Source organism: Notolepis coatsorum (genome assembly GCF_963971535.1).
Source record: "Notolepis coatsorum genome assembly, chromosome: 9".
Lineage (NCBI taxonomy): Eukaryota > Metazoa > Chordata > Actinopteri > Aulopiformes > Paralepididae > Notolepis > Notolepis coatsorum.
The window spans coordinates 71,389,873-71,408,429 of record NC_140173.1 but is presented as its reverse complement, the minus strand read 5'-3'; the positions used below and the strand labels follow the sequence as shown (position 1 = coordinate 71,408,429).

Genomic DNA, 18,557 nt, shown 5'->3' with positions numbered 1-18,557 from the left:
TGTAAGTCCTGCGCCCAACCTCGACATCTTTAAGACACCAGCTCATGGAAGGCGTCGCCATAGCAACAACGCTACAACGGGCGGGGAAACCCACCGGATCCTGTCATAACAGGAGTCGGTAGAATACCCCCCCCCCCCCTGTCAAGCACTGGCTTGGCCCTGACTGGCTCAGCAGAAAAGATCAACAAATCCTCTAAACCAATCAAGTGGGAAAAAGGAGGGGTTTATTCGACACCCCCTCCCGAAAACACACCTTTTATCCCTACACACAGAAAACAACCGTAGCCATCTTGAAAACCTCCGGTAGAACAAAGCATAGCATAAGCTAATACAATGCCTGCTACCCACAAAGTGTAAAAAAAGGGTTTACAACAAAACACAAGTCGCCTGTGCGTGAATCCCATACCCGTTGCCTATGTTATACATAGGAAGAACGCTGAACGAGAGTAATGGCTAGGCCATGAAAAATGTGCGTACGAGCATTACTGCAACTAACAACACAGCGTTGTGAAAACACATATACTTAGTTAAAGCAATGGAATAACACCAGTTCTAATTGCATGTGGAGCATCAAGCTAATAGAACCTATTACCGAGTGTAAGTTGCAGACCTTGCTTAAAACCTGTAACACAACACAACTCACCCCCCAACGTAACAGGGTAGATTCATATATACACAACCCCACCATATGATTTGTATGAAGAAACACACAGTTTGTTCGGCCAAACACAGTCCCCCTTATATCGGGGAACTTTTTTTATTAATTAAAAAAGTGTAAGGCACAAAATCACAGAGGGGCCGGGAAGGGTGTAGAGGAGGGGACACAAAGGGGAAAAAGTCACTCCTAACGGCGTCTGCCACCTCGCGCCGCTCGAGTCTTGCCACCCCGGGGAGCCCCGGAGGGACGATAGGTTACAGTCTGCTGGACACGACGTTCCCTACCGTCTCCTCCGCTCTGGGATGGGCCGGCGGTGGCCGAAGCGCCGTTTCGTCCCCTGGCCCTCTTGGCAGGGCCAGCAGCGGCGGTGGAGGTAGTGGTAGCGGCGACGGAGACAGCTCGACGTCGCGGAAGCCTTCTGCCCCCACCGGCAAGGACGGGAGGCGGAAAATGGGGTTGAAGGACGGATCTCTCCTCTGCCATTTCTCTGCATGTTGAGGTCATCAATTGCAGGGCCTTCCCGAACAGGCCAGCGTCGGAGAGGGCGGCCGTCAGAAGAGGGGCTCTCTTCTTCTCTGGCACACGGGCCTGCTCCAGCCAAAGGTGACGCTGGCCCAGGGTGGCCAGGGCGCGCACTTTCCCCATGGCTATGGCCAGCACCTGGGAAAGGTGCAGAACAGCTCCCGCAGCCTGGGTGATCTGATCGCATTTTACCTCGTTCAGATCCGTGCCGCCCGTCATTATCCCCGATACAAATCTAGCCAGGTGGGCGATGTTAGACGCCGCAGCCAGCGACTGTGTACCAGCGATGAATGACTGGTCACCCCAATAAGCCAATCGCCTAGCCGACTTCCCCTGGAGGACCGGCTTGCATAGGGGTTCCCACACCATATCCGGACAGAGGAGCGCGGCCATCGGATTGTCAAGCCAAGGTACGCCCTCCCCCATACCTTTGACTAACCCCGACACCCGCGTAACTGGTACGTAGGCGGGAGTTAGTCCCATGATGTTGGACACTGCCTGACCCCGACGAACATAGGCCCCCATCGATGGGAAAAATGGGTAGACAACGTCCACCCCTCTCACTGGGGGACGCTGCCAGGGATGGCCTATGAGGTCATCAGGGACAGGTGCAGGCAATGGCAGCGGCAGCGGCACACCGTTTGCGGTGGCGGCTACCGCCATGAGCTCGGGAAACAAGGCCCGCAGTTCCCCCTGCGAACCCTCCTCCACCGACCCCGCATCCCTCGCATACAGCAGGCTGCGACTGGTCAAGGAGCCACAATCCGATGCGGCTGACAGTAGGGCATCCTGCTGATGAGGCCAAGGTGGTTCCTTGACATCCTCGAACAAGGCGCCCCATGGAGCCATTTCTCCCCCCTCCGGGGTCTCCGGAGGAGGGATACTCTCCTCCACGGGACCATCATACAAGAACCCGTCCGCCTCCTCCATGAAGTCTTCAGTTTCCATCAGAAATCCAGAGTCGGACGCGTCCTCGCTGGTCTCCAGCAATTCCCCAAACCCAGGCCGTTCGCGTCTGCACGCCACCATCTTGCGACGCGAGCGAGCAGACGCAAAAAGTTTTCGTCGCAAATCCTCCGGCTCCAAGACAATCCCCCGTTCATCAACGGGCGATTCCCCAGAACCAGAGGAACCAGAGTCGAGATCAGGCCATCGCCGGAGCGACGGCACCGAACCCTCGGCTCGTCGGTGAGGAAAACTATCCACCGGCAGTCTCCCGGGCTGGGTCGGCAACCACGAGAGTGGCAACAGCCCAGCACCGAGGCGCACGACGGAGGCGGGAATGGAGAACCGGTGGTGAAGAGTAGGTCTAGCGGGTCTACTCTCCGCGGAATACATTATGACCCAAACCTTTTCTTATACAACAAGTGAGAGAAGAAAAGGTTAAGCACAATGTAAACCAGTCACAACTCTTTTCAACTAACAACACGTCAAGTGGGGTACTACCGAGGCACTTTCCTTGTGGTGAAAGCGAGAAGGAGGAGAGCAGGTGACCACACACCTGCTTATGAAGGTAAGCTGATGAGGGGTGTGGTCAGACTAATACTGGTATTAGAGGTACATTTGTGGAATTTATTCAGTACGCGTGCACGTACGCGAGATAGTGCAGAAGGTGATGCCAAGCTGAGCCCCTTAACGATACAGAACTACAAATTGCTCTCTGTTGATTAAGTAATTCTCAACCCATTGTATAACCTGTTTTTTTAAAACCATAACATGACAATTTTGATAATGAAATGTCGTGATTCAAAGCCTTTGACAAATAAAAAAGAAAATGCCTAAGGTATATAATTTGTTCTCTAGTGCAGCAGTAATTTCTTCTCTAAGATGCAAAAGAGAGGTTTTTAGATAACAGGTATTAGGGGTATATCCTGTATAAGACATTGGTATAAATGGTAATTTTGTTGGATATACACTGTATATAACAAGCAGTGTTGTCATCTAGATGTTTCATGATTGTACTGTATACCAGCTTTTCAAGAATTTGTTTAAAAGGTATTATCGATATAGGACGATAGTTTGCGAATACAGAGGGGTCATCAGCTTTAAACAGCGGTATAACCTTGGCAACTTTGAAGGCTTGAGGCTACTACTACTACCACTACTATTACTACTACTACTACCACTACTATTACTACTACTACTACTACTACTACTACTACTACTACTACTACTACTACTACTACTACTACTACTACTACTACTACTACTACTACTACTACTACTACTACTACTACTACTACTACTACTACTACTACTACTACTACTACTACTACTACCACTACTATTACTACTACTACTACTACTACTACTACTACTACTACTACTACTACTACTACTACTACTACTACTACTACTACTACTACTACTACTACTACTACTATGGCAAGCCGTTTTAACATTTATTCCCATTTTCTAGCTAGCTGGGTACCTAGCTAGCTCATTCACAAGGACAATTTTGCGAATGAACTAGCTGGGTACCCAACTAGCTCATTCGCAAAGATGACCTAGCTAGCTGGGTACCCAGCTAGTTCAATCACAAAGACACATTCGCGAATGAGCTAGCTCACTACCTAGGTTGCAGATATGTCTTTGCGAATGAGCTAGCTGGGTACCCAGCTAGCTAGGTTGTCCTTGCAAATCAACTAGCTGGGTAGCTAGCTAGCTCATTCGCAAGGACCATTTTGGGAATGAGCTAGTTGGTTAACCAGCTAGCTGATGGTGTTTGGGGGCGGAGGGTGTTTGGGGGTGGACCGGAGGGCTGTTTTGGGGCGGAGCAGAGGGTGTTTGGGGGTGGAGGGTGGTTCTGTCAGCTCATTGGTTGACAGAAATGACCAGGTTTGTAAACAAAAATGATATTTATTAACATAAAGGAAGCACAATATGGTAACTCAAAATGACCAGGTTTGTAAACAAAAATGATATTTATTAACATAAAGGAAGCACAATATGGTAACTCAAGGGTGAGCCAAGGCTTAATGTGTCACAGCAGCACAAACATTCCCCACATTTAACATTCACAAACACTGCATAACGTTAAATGAATGTTATGATGTTATGTTATTATGATGTTATGATGTTATGATGAATTGAAAATGGGGGACCCTGATGTAAACAAGACAAAAGTCTTTCTCTGGTCTGCATCCCCTTAACAATTGTATGTATTGAGCTGTACTGTACTGTACCCATTCTGCAATCTGTTAATAAACTTTTCAATCAATCAATCAATCAATCAATCAATCAATCAATCAATCAATCAATCAATCAAGTCATTGAAATGCAAATACCAGCATCTGCGTCATGTACCACGCCCCTAGACGTCCGCCCCCAGACGTTGCTACTCATCTCAGCTAGTTCATTCGCAGGTTGCGAATGAACTAGCTGGGTACCCAACTAGTTCATTCGCAGGTTGCGAATGAACTAGCTGGGTACCCAACTAGCTCATTCGCAAAGATGACCTAGCTAGCTGGGTACCCAGCTAGCTAATGTGTCTTTGCGAATGAACTAGCTGGGTACCTAGCTAGTTCATTCGCAAGGATCATTTTGCGAATGAACTAGCTGGGTACCCAACTAGTTCATTCGCAAAGATGACCTAGCTAGCTGGGTACCCAGCTAGTTCATTCGCAAGGATCATTTTGCGAATGAGCTAGTTGGGTACCCAACTAGTTCATTCGCAAAGATGACCTAGCTAGCTGGGTACCCAGCTAGTTCATTCGCAAGGATCATTTTGCGAATGAGCTAGTTGGGTACCCAACTAGCTCATTCGCAAAGATGACCTAGCTAGCTGGGTACCTAGCTAGCTCATTCGCAAAGACACATTTGCGAATGAGCTAGCTCACTACCTAGGTTGCAAATGTGTCAGCTAGCTGGGTACCCAGCTAGCTAGGTAGCACGTGTCTTAGCTAGTTAACTAGCCGGCTTTGTCCCATAGGCTTTACACCAAATTTTGCCTCAGCTAGTAGCTAGCTCATTCGCAAAATGGTCCTTGCGAATGAGCTAGCTGGGTACCCAGCTAGCTGACACATTAGCTAGCTGGGTACCCAGCTAGCTCATTCGCAAGGACCATTTTGCGAATGAACTAGCTGGGTACCCAACTAGTTCATTCGCAAAGATGACCTAGCTAGCTGGGTACCCAGCTAGTTCATTCGCAAGGATCATTTTGCGAATGAACTAGCTGGGTACCCAACTAGTTCATTCGCAAAGATGACCTAGCTAGCTGGGTACCCAGCTAGTTCATTCGCAAGGATCATTTTGCGAATGAACTAGCTGGGTACCCAACTAGTTCATTCGCAAAGATGACCTAGCTAGCTGGGTACCCAGCTAGTTCATTCGCAAGGATCATTTTGCGAATGAACTAGCTGGGTACCCAACTAGTTCATTCGCAAAGATGACCTAGCTAGCTGGGTACCCAGCTAGTTCATTCGCAAGGATCATTTTGCGAATGAGCTAGTTGGGTACCCAGCTAGTTCATTCGCAACCTGCGAATGAACTAGTTGGGTACCCAGCTAGTTCATTCGCAACCTGCGAATGAACTAGCTGGGATGAGTAGCAACGTCTGGGGGCGGACGTCTAGGGGCGTGGTACATGACGCAGATGCTGGTATTTGCATTTCAATGACAGAGCGCATTTGATTGGGTCATTCTGAAGTCTGGGGGCGGGGCGGACAGCGGCCGTGGTTCAAGTTTGCAGTTCCGTTCAAATATAGTTGCGTCTCAAGATTCAACGTTACAGTAGTATAGTAGAGAAATGGCTGAAGTTGTTAGAATGTATGGCAATCTGTCTGACAAGGATATGCGAGATTTGTTGATAGAAAACGGAGAATTGAAAATGATTTGAGAGAATATACTTTATTAATCACCAAATGGGGAAATTGATTGCCACCAGACGTATGTAACATACAACACAAACAAAAAAAATATTATAATAGAATACGGCAAAGTGCTTCCAGACAACACATATGGATTAAAGAAATTAAATAACACACTATATATATTCTCAATGGCTTTCTTGCAGGGATGTACAGAAGATTCATTTGAGATGGCAGCGATCTGCCGATACTGTAGAATATTAATACAATAATAACTAACTACTACACAATTAGTATGTACGTTTATTATCTTTGTATTGCATGTTCTTTGCATGTTTTGTGTTCACATCAACCTGCAAAGGGACTAGATGGAAACCGTTTATACAGTAACCATCCACTTAACGTTTTATATTCACTAGGGATGCTCGATATTGGCTTTTTTACCGATACTCCGATATTGTCCAACTCTTAATTTCGATACAGATATCAACCGATACCGATATATGCAGGGTTTCCCCCCAAAAAAACTGAATAATTTCAGGTAATTAATAATTTCACTGGATGCATTCAAAAGGCTTTCTAAATGTAAGCATTATCTGTGCAAAATATGATAATTAAAAAAGTAAAAATTAACATTACATATGTCTTGTTGTTGAATTAAACCAACATGCATACTTTTGACAATAAATCAAATAAGAATTGGTTCTTACTTGCTTGCCTGGGTAAATAAAGGTTAAATAAATGTAAAAAAAAAAAAAAAAAATTTACCGATACCGATATTTTCCGATATCACATTTTACTGCCGATATCGGCCGATAATATCGGACATCCCTAATATTCACCATAGTGACTTACCGTTTTTAATAATACAGTAACCAGGTTACCATCCAGTGACTTACTACTTTATACAGTAACCACCCAAGTGTGTTAAAGTTTGTAGATGGAAATGAGTTTATAGCTACAATCTGGCATGTTTACATATAAATGTTTATTAAATAAATAAATTTAGTTGAATTTACAGATTAGTGTGATTGAGGTCTGCTCCACAAGCAGAACTGGACTGGAATCAAGAGTATTAATTTATATTTACAGCATATATAACCATAATAATTCTATATACCTACTTATACACCTGCATATAACCCATATAACTATGTATGATAGCAGTGTACAGTGGGGGAAATAATTATTGAACACATCAACATTTTGTTCAGTAAATGTATTTCCAATGAGCATATTCAAGCGAAATTTGCACCAGACTTTTGTATTTGAATAAAAAATTTACACATGGTCCAAAGATGTTTATTAAAACATAACAAACAAACATTATGCCACATCAATGTGGAACGCCCTACCCACAGCTGTAAAGGAATGTGAATCACTACCCACTTTCAAAACCACTCTCAAGGAGAACCTACTGGAGGCGGCAATTCGAAACTGGCCTCTGTAAATGTCCTAATAGTCCAGTCATTATATGAAAAAACCTAGGACAAATTGCAACAGTAGCAAACTCAACTGATTTTGTATCCTCATTATGTCCTTAGTGAGGGAAAAAAACTCCCAAGGAATCCCATCATGGGAAAGTTTTGAAAACGACCTATATATGTTCATATCGATTATAACAGTGGTGAAAATTTTACTTTTAGATATCACTATAAAAACTCACAAGCTGATTACACACACAAAGACAAGAAAAAAAGTCAATCACAACTTCATTGAATTATTCTGTTTACTCATGCAAATCACACATTATCTTATTTGATATGCACCAATTAGCATACACGCTAGAACTAATCAAAACATTTGATAAAGAAATTTTTTTCTTCTTGGAATATTAGTAGATAGGCTCTGTGGAGCTCAGTCCACGAGGATGGGGCTCAAGGGTTTATGTCCGTGGGGATAGGTCCATGGAGATGGGGGTTTTTATAATAGGCGGAAACTACATATTTGTACAGCATGCAAAACACTACATGATTCTTGCACAAAACTACATGGGCTTAACATAAATTTGGTATGTCTGTATAGGGGAGGCTTGTAGGTACCCATGTAACCCATTTCATTAACATATATTGAGGTAGAAGGCCAAGGGACCATTTGAAAAATGGTGATGGCCATATTTCCCTCCCCAAAAAAAATCATCTTAACTTTGAATAATTAGGTATGTAGCCCCCTTTCCAATGAGGTAACATGACATGGTTGGTCTCATTGGAAACCCGAGGTTGTCTAGAATCAAATGGTATCTTTACTTTTGAGCTACCTCAAAATTTGAACGCGTCACAATCTCTGAAAGACAGTGTCGTCAGTGATCCTGCCAGCAATCAAGTACATTGAAAAAAAACACATTTCCCATGATGGGATTCCTTGGGACTTTTTTTCTCTCACTAAAGACATATTGAGGGAGTTTGCTAATGTTGCAATTTGTCCTAGGTTTAGCCTAATTCTGGCCTATAATGACTGGACTATAGGGGTAACAAAACATTGAAAAAAAACACATTTCCCATGATGGGATTCCTTGGGACTTTTTTTCTCTCACTAAAGACATATTGAGGATACAAAATCAGTTGAGTTTGCTAATGTTGCAATTTGTCCTAGGTTTAGCCTAATTCTGGCCTATAATGACTGGACTATAACCCAACCCCCTCCAATGAACAGTTACCCCCCCCCCCCGCCCCACCTACTCAACCCCCACCTCCTCCAATGTACAGTTTCTTCCCCCTCAAATGTATATACTCTCCAATGTATATAATGTCATGTGGGGGGCATGTATCGCAGTTCTATGGCCCTCTTCTCCAATTCTGCTTCAACCATTTTTAGTTCCACCATCTTTTCTCTGGCGCTTCCTGAGGGTGTTGGATTTTGTGATGAGCTGGGCCAGGACCAGGACCCAGCCTTCCCGTAGGCGAGGAAGCCGTTATCTCTTGCTTCAACAGACAGAAAGTCCCCAAACTGTTGAGTAATCACATCACCTGAGACAAACAGAAATACATAATTTAGGTGCATCAGTCAGATACTTTTCATATCAAGAAGCACATTTTCATATCAAGAAACACATTTTATGATAATAAAATGTGCTGAAAACCCCCAGCCCTGCACAATGGTGCGGCCCCTGTTGAGGTCCCTGCTGCGATTGAAGATTTATATGACTCATTTAATTTATTAGGACAATGTTGTCTACTAACTTGGCCAGTGAGTCATCTAGTCTTTATATATGTCTATGGAGGAGACAGTGGCAACATTGTGCTCAGTACTCAGTGAATATGCTCATCGCCCCACAGTGCAGCTCAGGCTGTGTGCTGATTTCCCCGGAACATGTCTATGGGCTGGTGGGACAGCAGGCAGAACCAGGACTCGGTCAGAACCAACAGGTCCTCCGTCTGCTGCTCTGGCTGAAACACAGTACGGCACAGTTTACTACAGGCACTTAAGCATTCTTACTCTCACAACAATAATAAATATATTAAATATTAAATTGAATACGAGTTTTCAGACAAATAAGCAGGATTTCACATTTGATTATAGGACCATGTCTTACCCAAGGTACACAAAAAACAAACTAGGCTCATATTGTTTAACGCTTCATCTCCCCTTTAAGGTCAAAACATGTAAAAAAAATAATAATAATTTTTTATATCGGCCCAATCTTGATATCGGACCGATACCGATGTGTAAAGAAACGGCCATATCGGCCGATATTATATCAGCGGCCGATATATCTTGCATCACTACATGTGCCCAAAACACTGAGCTCAGGCCTTCTCGTGTCGCTGCGCCCCAAGCCACCACGACACGCACACACACCTGTAGAGACATCAGTTGTGAGATGGACAGGTTCGAAACTCAATTCTAAGAAATAAATCAACAGTTCTGGCTTTCCAGATTAATTTATAGATGAGGGAAAGTCAGTAAGTAAGAAAAATGAGGTGGCAGAAAGATTCAACAGATTCTTTGTTAATGTAAACTGGCAGAGGAGATAACCCCGCCACAAGGGGGAGGTGTTTCTAATTATTTTATATAACGAAACACAAGTACCATCTTCTTGAGAAAAACGGATAAAAATGAAATTATGGATACTGTGAACAAACTCAACTGGAAACCTAATATCAAATATGTCAGGACTAAATTGGCACGGAGTGTTGGTGTTTTATGCAAGATAAGGCACATTCTAAACCAAAAAACACTGTATACACTGTACTGTACACTCTTCCTATGGTATATGACTATATGAGCTACTGTGCGGAGGTGTGGGGTAATACCTACAAAAGCACTCTACAGCCAATATGCACCATGCAAAAAAAGCAATAAGAATAATCAACAATGTAGGATATTATGAACACACTAATAACTTATTTATAAAGCTACAAGCATTGAAATGTATGGATCTAGTGGATTTAAAAACTGCCCTCATTGTATACAAAGCCAGATACAAACTAATCCCAGGCAACATTCAAAAATGGTTCAGAGACAGGGAAGGAGAATATAACTTAAGAGGGAGAGGGAATCTTAAACAACAAATGGTACACACTACGCTGAAAAGCATGTGCATATCGGTGTGTGGAGTGAAGTTGTGGAATAATTTACCTGAATACATCAAACTGAGTAAACATGTAGCACAATTTAAAAAGCAGCTAAAAAAAACACACATTAGAGAAATACAGAAATGAGTAATGAGGATAAACAAAGTTATGTTATATTGTGTTATGTAGTGCTGTACTATATTCACTGCTGTCAAGTGAATCAATTTTATTTGATTTTTCTCTTTTAAATACCGGTATAAGTAAAAGTATATTCTATATTGTAATATACTAAATTAGGGCTGGGCGATATAACGATAAATATTGCGATATATTTTAATAATCGATATCGAATATCGAGAGAAAAAAAAAAAAAAAAAAAAAAATTCCTTTTTTACCTGCAACAGGGCAGTTTTAAAACCAGAGACAGTGGACAGACTGTCTTTCTTGCCTGCAACTTAAAGTAATGGCTTTGCTTGTCCAAATGACAATACTGACCAAATTCAGATTTATTTCTCTCTTGTCCATTTATTTTGTTTGCTTTCTAATTTAAAATACATTTTGAAACCATCTGTACACAGTAGGCTATGTGTGCTAGCAGAACTAGACTCCAGTCACGAGTCACAGTGCGGTGGTTTGTCCACCAAAAAAGCGCCAAAAGATCGAAAATAAACTAGCAGAGCCAGAACTGTTCAACTCCTCTGGAGCCACAGCCAGCAGAGAAGCCGGTTTACTTTAGCTTTTAAACCAGCTGCAGCCTGAGAACTGGAGTGTGAGGGGATGTAACACTGAAGATGGCGGCAATGACAAAGAATTTCTGCAAAATAAACAAACATCTGTTCGATAATTATCGATATCGAGAAATAAAATAAAATTATCATATCGTTATCGCGATATGATTTTTTTCCATATCGCCCAGCCCTATACTAAATTATGTTATATCTAGTCAAATTAATGGAAGAACAAACATAAATGTAAGGGGGTAGGGATCAATAAGCTTAGCTTCCCTCTACTCCTTTTTTGGACATGTCTGCTAACCAAACACATTGCTCTTGACCTTTTGTTTATAATTCCATGTAATAAAAACGGAGCTCAACGCATGCATTTTGTAGATCATTGGCTAAATGATTATCCAGTTTGACTATCGTCTACTACGAGCCACCGTACCTGTAGTACTACTGCTTACAAACTGCCTCGCTACTGTGAACCTGCTCTTGTCGTCACGTCACAACTAGATGTTAAATAAACTAGTCTAGATGGAAATAGGGGTCCACGCACACCCCCCGGAACTTTTTATGCCACCTGATTTTTCTTAATCCTTAAAGTGTCTACTTTCAGAATCTGCCAGGTGCCAAGCTGAAATAATGTCCGAAAGGCTCCATTTTTAACCCTTTATTGCACCTAACACAAAACCGAAACATTAAAATGTGATGTAGCAAGAGGCATAACCTTTGAAGTAAACAACATGGAGACAAATTAATACATTTGTCCATACAATTCTGACCGTAGGAATTCAATGGGATGGTTATTTTTGACATGACAACATTTTGACTGTATTTCTGGACAAAAAATACAATACAATACGCATAGAGTGAATATTTGGTGACAATAATTTTTTTTTTCAATCCTCCAAGTGTTTATTTTGAGATTATATTGGGTACCAAGCTGAAATAATGTCTCAAAGGCTAGTTTGAACCCTTTATAGCACCTAACCCAAATTTTTTAAAATGAAAATATAATGTAGAAGAGGCATAACTTTTGAGGTAGACGACTTACAGAGCGAAAATACATTTTCCCACACAATTTTGATCCTAGGAATTCAAGGGGATGGTTATTGTTGACATTTGACAACATTTTGACTGTATTTCTGGACAAAAACAGCAAGAAATGACCAAACGTGTGTATGACCAACTACCTTTTCATTTTTTAAAGCACATAGTGAATATTCTAGAGTTGAACCTTATATACAGCTCAAGCATTACTGTAGATGAAGCAGTTAAATGTGCGTACAAACTTGGAACATCTGATTAACTACAAGAAGCAGCACTCACCCTCAATTCTCACATTATAAAGGCATTCAAAGAGTCAAAGGAGCTACCATGGCCCCCAACTGCACACAAGCTGGATGCTGTGAAAATGGATGAACTGCTCCCAGAGCATCTTGTACCATTTGAGCTCAGTGGTGACTGGGACACTTGATGAAGAAAAGTGTGAGAAGACGCAGAGGCTGGTCTATTCGATTACACAAGATGTGTGTCGAGTAGGGCTGCACGATTAATCGATTTTTTATCGAAATCGCAATTTGTAATGATGCAATTATCAAATCGCCTGCAATTAAAAAAAAATTAAATAAATAAGATTTTAACCAGGAAGTCCCATTGAGAGACAAGATCTCCTTTGCAAGGGAGACCTGGCCAAGATGACAGCAATAACATTTGCAATACATCACACAGCAATAAAAATTTGCGATACATCACACAAGAACATAATAAATGTGCATGTATACAATATATACAATACATCACATGTAAACACAAAAACAAAGCAGAATAGTCTACATGATAGTAAAAGTGTATAATACAGGGTAATACAGTAATTTTGCAGTTGGGACCCGACTACAGAAAGCAGCAACATTCTTCTTGTAGGAAGTTATGTAATACAGATTTAAATTCACCAAGAGAGACCGGGGTGTAAGTGGATAATGGTCCTGTAGCCCATTCCATGCCCAAGGTGCGAAGCTTGAGAAAGCTGTTCCTAGCTAACCCTGCTCAAGACAGAGAAAACATCTGAGCCGAGTAAGGAAAGGGTGGGGGGGGGGGGGTGGGGGCATCTCTCTCTACTGGTTCAATTAATGTAGAAAAACGTTGCACTATAAAAACGAACTGGATAGTTGATAATAAACATTTAACTTCATTAGCTGAAGTATTCTAAAATAATTTAAGCAATTCTCCTTTTCTGTGTGTGTGTGCACGTGTCTCATATCTCATTTGATAGTATTTACTGAGGATTGCCAGATAATGTTGATATTTAAACACAAAAAAAATTATAATACAAAATATACATGATCATGCAACATAAAAATTTTTTTTGTTGGAACAGTTTGGGAGAGGGAGGTAAGGGGTTTTAGATTGTGTGTTGTGAAGTTTACTTCAGAGAGGGAGAGTAAAGTACAGGGAAAAAAAGGTACCGTTGGGTACCGTACCGGTATCGATTCCCAGGTAAAAAGAAAAATGTTCAGACTCTGTGTCCCGAACAGACCCACCGCGTAGGCCAGATGCAAGCCGCATTTTACAATAAACCTCTGTGGGGCTGCTTAAAAAAAATTATAATCGCAATCGCAATATCTGTCCGAAAAATCGCAATTAGATTATTTCCCAAAATCGTGCAGCCCTAGTGTCGAGCAGCAACTAACAGCAAGTGAAGTGAAACTCCAAAAGCACATCCTCCTGTGTGCCACACTTCGGCACCTCTATCGAAGCAAACAGGTGAGTGATCAACTAACTTATTGCTTATGAGGTCCTACATTGTCATTGCTCAACTATGCTTCATACAGGTATTTGATATTGATACAAAAAAACATTTGTTTATCTTATTCTTTACAGCTCACAACCATCCTTTCACGACTAGGACACTCTGAGACATACGACTTCAGTATGGAACTTGAGACAGCCATGGCCAATGCTTTTGATGAGATGTCCACCAACATGACCCCTGAAATCACCACTGGCGAGGGAAACACTGTTTTTCACAGCGAGTGGGACAACCTGAACAGAATCACCACCAACGTTCATGGTTCAAATGTGGTAAACAGCGCCGGGGGAATCATGATTCAAGAAGTGAAGGAGAGCCATGTGAGCACCAAGAAAAGGACCCTTCCTCTCTATGACAGGTCATCCAAGATGAGAAGCCTTAAGATCACGCCTCCCGAGACGCTGCCAGAGCTGGCATTCAAAAGAGTTGGCCCCAAATTCCCCAAGAATGCCAACTTTACCCCTGCTGCTGAGGAATTACTGGGCCCCGACTACTGTAGCACACTGCTGGGATTCTACGACTTTACTGGGGAGGACTGTATCAGCGCTTTTAAAGGCAAATGCAAGGTGAATCCCCTGAAGAAGCTGGAAAAGACTCGTAAACTCCACAAAGCTTTCAGGCAGCTTGGTGCAGACTGGATGGTCACTGATGAGCTTCAAGAGGAGATGGAGAGCTTCACATGCATTATGTATGGCCAAGCACGGATGACATCAGTTGACACAGTACGGGTGAAAATGATGAGAAAGATGGTCGGCGCTGACAAAGTCCTGGACTCCAAGTCAAAAGTAGACCTGGAACGCCTGCCAAGGTCCGTCTCATTCCACATGTCCAGCGAGCCTTCTATAAGAGAGCAGACAAGGCAATAATCAAGAGCCCAAAACCACATGATCCAGGCATGGGCTGGGAGAAGACAGGAGAAGAGGAGGTGTTGGAACCGGTCTGGGCAATTGGACCCATCCTCCCTCCTTCTCTTGTTGAGGTACTGGCTCAGAGAGCAGAGTCAGAAGAGCATGCAGCCCTTGACAAGGTGACCGATTACGCCAACAATAACTTTGTCTGTGGGTAAAGTGGATGGAGAGTACGAGCATGAGGATGAAGAGCTGGAGATGGAAGAAATTGAATTAGAAGATCTCTTCAGTGACGATGAGGATGAGTAGTTTAGGTCAGCAAGTTGGTAGTGACATGAAAAGGTAAATGTATTGGTTGTCTATAGGCCTGCCACGATAACACATTTTGCTGGGCGATTAATTGCCCCCGAAAATATCGCGATAAGCGATATTATTGCGACCGGTTAGAGAATTTTTTTTAGAAATTTATTTCCCAAAACTTTTATTTTGAAGCCCACCGCTCCGTCTTTTCCGGTGTTTAAACTTTTATTTTGAAGCCCACCGACCGGACCGGAAGTATTGTTGCGATTATCCTAGCCGACAACTTGACTCGTCCGGTTGTGTTTTTTAGTTTTAATGTTAGCTACTAACGTTAGATGCAGCTACTACAGGCAATCAACGATGAGGAGGAAGCGTCAAAGCAGTATTATAATAGAATAACTGTGGTGCGTAGGCACTGCAGCACGACTCGAAAACGACCCGTTATAATAAATTAATTCATGTTTAACTTGTCCCCGTCTCCAGTCCTTTGACTAGCCCCACCCGTTCATTGTAAACAATGATGCATGTAATTGTATTAACGTTATTCTGTGTTATTCTAACGTTACACTACAAATAACGCTACTTGGTTAAAAGGAGCAACACTATTGAGAAATGTAGTTAAGCTATGTGGTGTTGCCCCACGGAGCTCCTGTGCTGTGCTCTGTAGTAAAGCCAGCGGCAGCGGCCCGCCTCCCAACACGGACAGTGACTGACAAGGGGCACTGGTTCCGCCTCATTAAAACAAACGCGCAAATAGCAATTAATCGCGTCCGTCAAAATCATTGCATTCATTTAAATTATCGCGGCAATTAATCGATTTATTGCTTATCGCGGCAGGCCTAGTTGTCTACTTCAAAAGTTATGACTCTTCTACATTATATTTTCATTTTTAGATTTTTGGGTTAGGTGCTATAAAGGGTTAAAACTAGCCTTTGGGACATTATTTGAGCTTGGTACCCAATATAATTTCCAAATAAACAGTTGGAGGATTGAAAAAAAAACTGATTGTCAACAAATATTCACTATGCGTTTGAAAAATAAAAATGTAGTTGGTTAGACACGCATTTCTTGCATTTGTTTGCTGTTTTTGTCCAGAAATACAGTCAAAATGTTGTAAAATGTCAAAAAAATAACCATTCCATTGAATTCCTAGGGTCAGAATTGTATGGGAAAATGCATTCATTTGTCTCTGTATGTTGTTTACTTCAAAGATTATGCCTCTTGAGTCTTGCTACATCAAATTTTAATGTTTCGGTTTTGTGTTAGGTGCAATAAAGGGTTAAAAATTGAGCCTTTCGGACATTATTTCAGCTTGGCACCTGGCAGACTCTGAAAGTAGACACTTTAAGGATTAAGAAAAATCAGGTGGCATAAACATTTCCGGGGGGTGCGCGTGGACCCCTATTTCCATCTAGACTAAACCCACGGTTTGATAAACCCAAGTGTGTTCATTGACCCACACGCAACTGAGGTACATATTAACAGTTTACACATTTGATGGTAGAAATCAGTTTGTTACCCTCATACCAAGATGGCGGCGGTCTCGTGACGTCAGAGTGTCTTCGATTTCAAATAAACTTGAGTAAAAGATAAAAGCATAGCAGATAGACAGTGAGATTTGAGATAGATAGATAGGAGGACACAATGTATTAATGTAACAGCTAATACAATTTAAACTTTGCAAACTCCCATACATGTAACGTTATTATGATAGATAAGCTGTAGCTGTAGCAGAAAACACGAGACTGAGTCGAGTCACCTAAATCGAAATGTTGAAACAGTGCCAAGCCAACACGAACTCAAAAACACTTTAACCTATTGGTAAACAAACGTATTGTTGAAAATATACACTATGACTGCTGTTGTGACATGTTTAAGATCGTATTGACTAGTTTACACACTCACCTTCAAAGTTTCAAACCGCGGCGCTAACGTTAACTTGTTGATCTTAGCTCTGTAAATCGGGATCTTCTTCTCTGCTCCTATTTCCTAAATGTTGTAACAGCGCCACCACAAACTCGCAACAGCGCCACTTGTGGCCAAAAATATGACGATAGACAGACAATTGTTAAGCTGCATACAGTTGAGCGGTGATAGAATGTGATTGGACAAATGGGATTTAGGGGAGGGGGAGGTGACGCAATTCATTAGTCTTTGGGGGAGGGGTGCTTTTAGAAGTGTCTGTCTTTTAGAATTCACAGTTCAAGTGACTACAAACTTTGATTGATTGATTGAACATTTTATTAACAGATTGCAGAATGGGTACAGTACAGTACAGCTCAATACACAATTGTTAAGGGGATGCAGACCAGAGAAAGACGTTTGTCTTGTTTCCATCAGGGTCCCCCATTTTCAATTCATATAGACATTTATGACATACACAACATACATGACATTTATGGCATAGGGACATATAGGTATTTAGTACTGATACATTTGTGACATAAACGGTATTCAAATATACAGTACTGTTACCCCTAGATCCTGACAGAGTATATATGATGGGGAGGGGACTGTACATTAGGAGGGGGTGGGTGGGTGGGAGGGCTTGTGGCTTTGATTGATTGATTGATTGAAAACTTTATTAACAGATTGTAGAATGGGTACAATACAGTACAGCTCAATACACACAATTGTTAAGGGGATGCAGACCAGAGAAAGACTTTCGTCTTGTTTACATCAGGGTCCCCCATTTTCAATCCATTTTCACTGTAACTGAGAAGCCGTCGGTCTTGCTGAGTTTGTTATTTGAACCGAAGAGAATGGACTCTGTTTTGCCCATGTGTAATGATAGTTTGTTGTCGGCAAGCCATATACAGATTTTGCCTAGTTCTGAGCTGAGGGTTTTTTCAACCTGTAACTTGTTCTTGTCAGAGACCAGCAGGGCTGAGTCGTCCGCAAAAAGGAACAAGTTGCAGTCACAAGCTGACGACATGTCATTTGCATAAATTAGGAACAGTAGCAGACCTAGTATGCTTCCTTGTGGAACACCACAGCTTACTGTGAGGGGGGGGGGGGTAGGGTACCGTTTACCTCCACCATCTGCTCTCTCCCCTCCAGGTAGGATTGCATCCAGCTCACTGATAGACTATCAAAACCAATTGCTTTTAGCTTGTCAATCAGAATGGTGTGATTGACAGTGTCGAAGGCCTTTTGTAGGTCCAGCATGACCATGCCGCAGTATTTGCCCGCGTCCACCTCTTGCTTGATGTGGTCGTTCAAATAGAGAAGGCATGTGTCAGTGGAGTGGGATGTTCTGAAGCCAGATTGGAATTCGTAGATTAGATTTTTATCCGCGAGGTACTTTTCGACCTGTTCGTATACTATTTTTTCCATGACTTTCGAGATGGATGTAAGGATAGAAACAGGGCGGTAGTTGC

The 18,557-nt window shown here is 42.3% G+C and overlaps 1 long non-coding RNA gene across 1 annotated transcript; it reads right to left on the bottom strand.

The window, feature by feature from the left end:
- Nucleotides 1-8,682: 8,682 nt before the first annotated feature.
- Nucleotides 8,683-17,166, bottom strand: LOC311234443. Its single transcript, XR_014620101.1, has 3 exons — nt 17,083-17,166; nt 16,697-16,754; nt 8,683-8,953 (listed from the first exon to the last, which is right to left on the bottom strand). It is a non-coding gene; the product is annotated as an uncharacterized lncRNA (long non-coding RNA).
- Nucleotides 17,167-18,557: the final 1,391 nt, after the last annotated feature.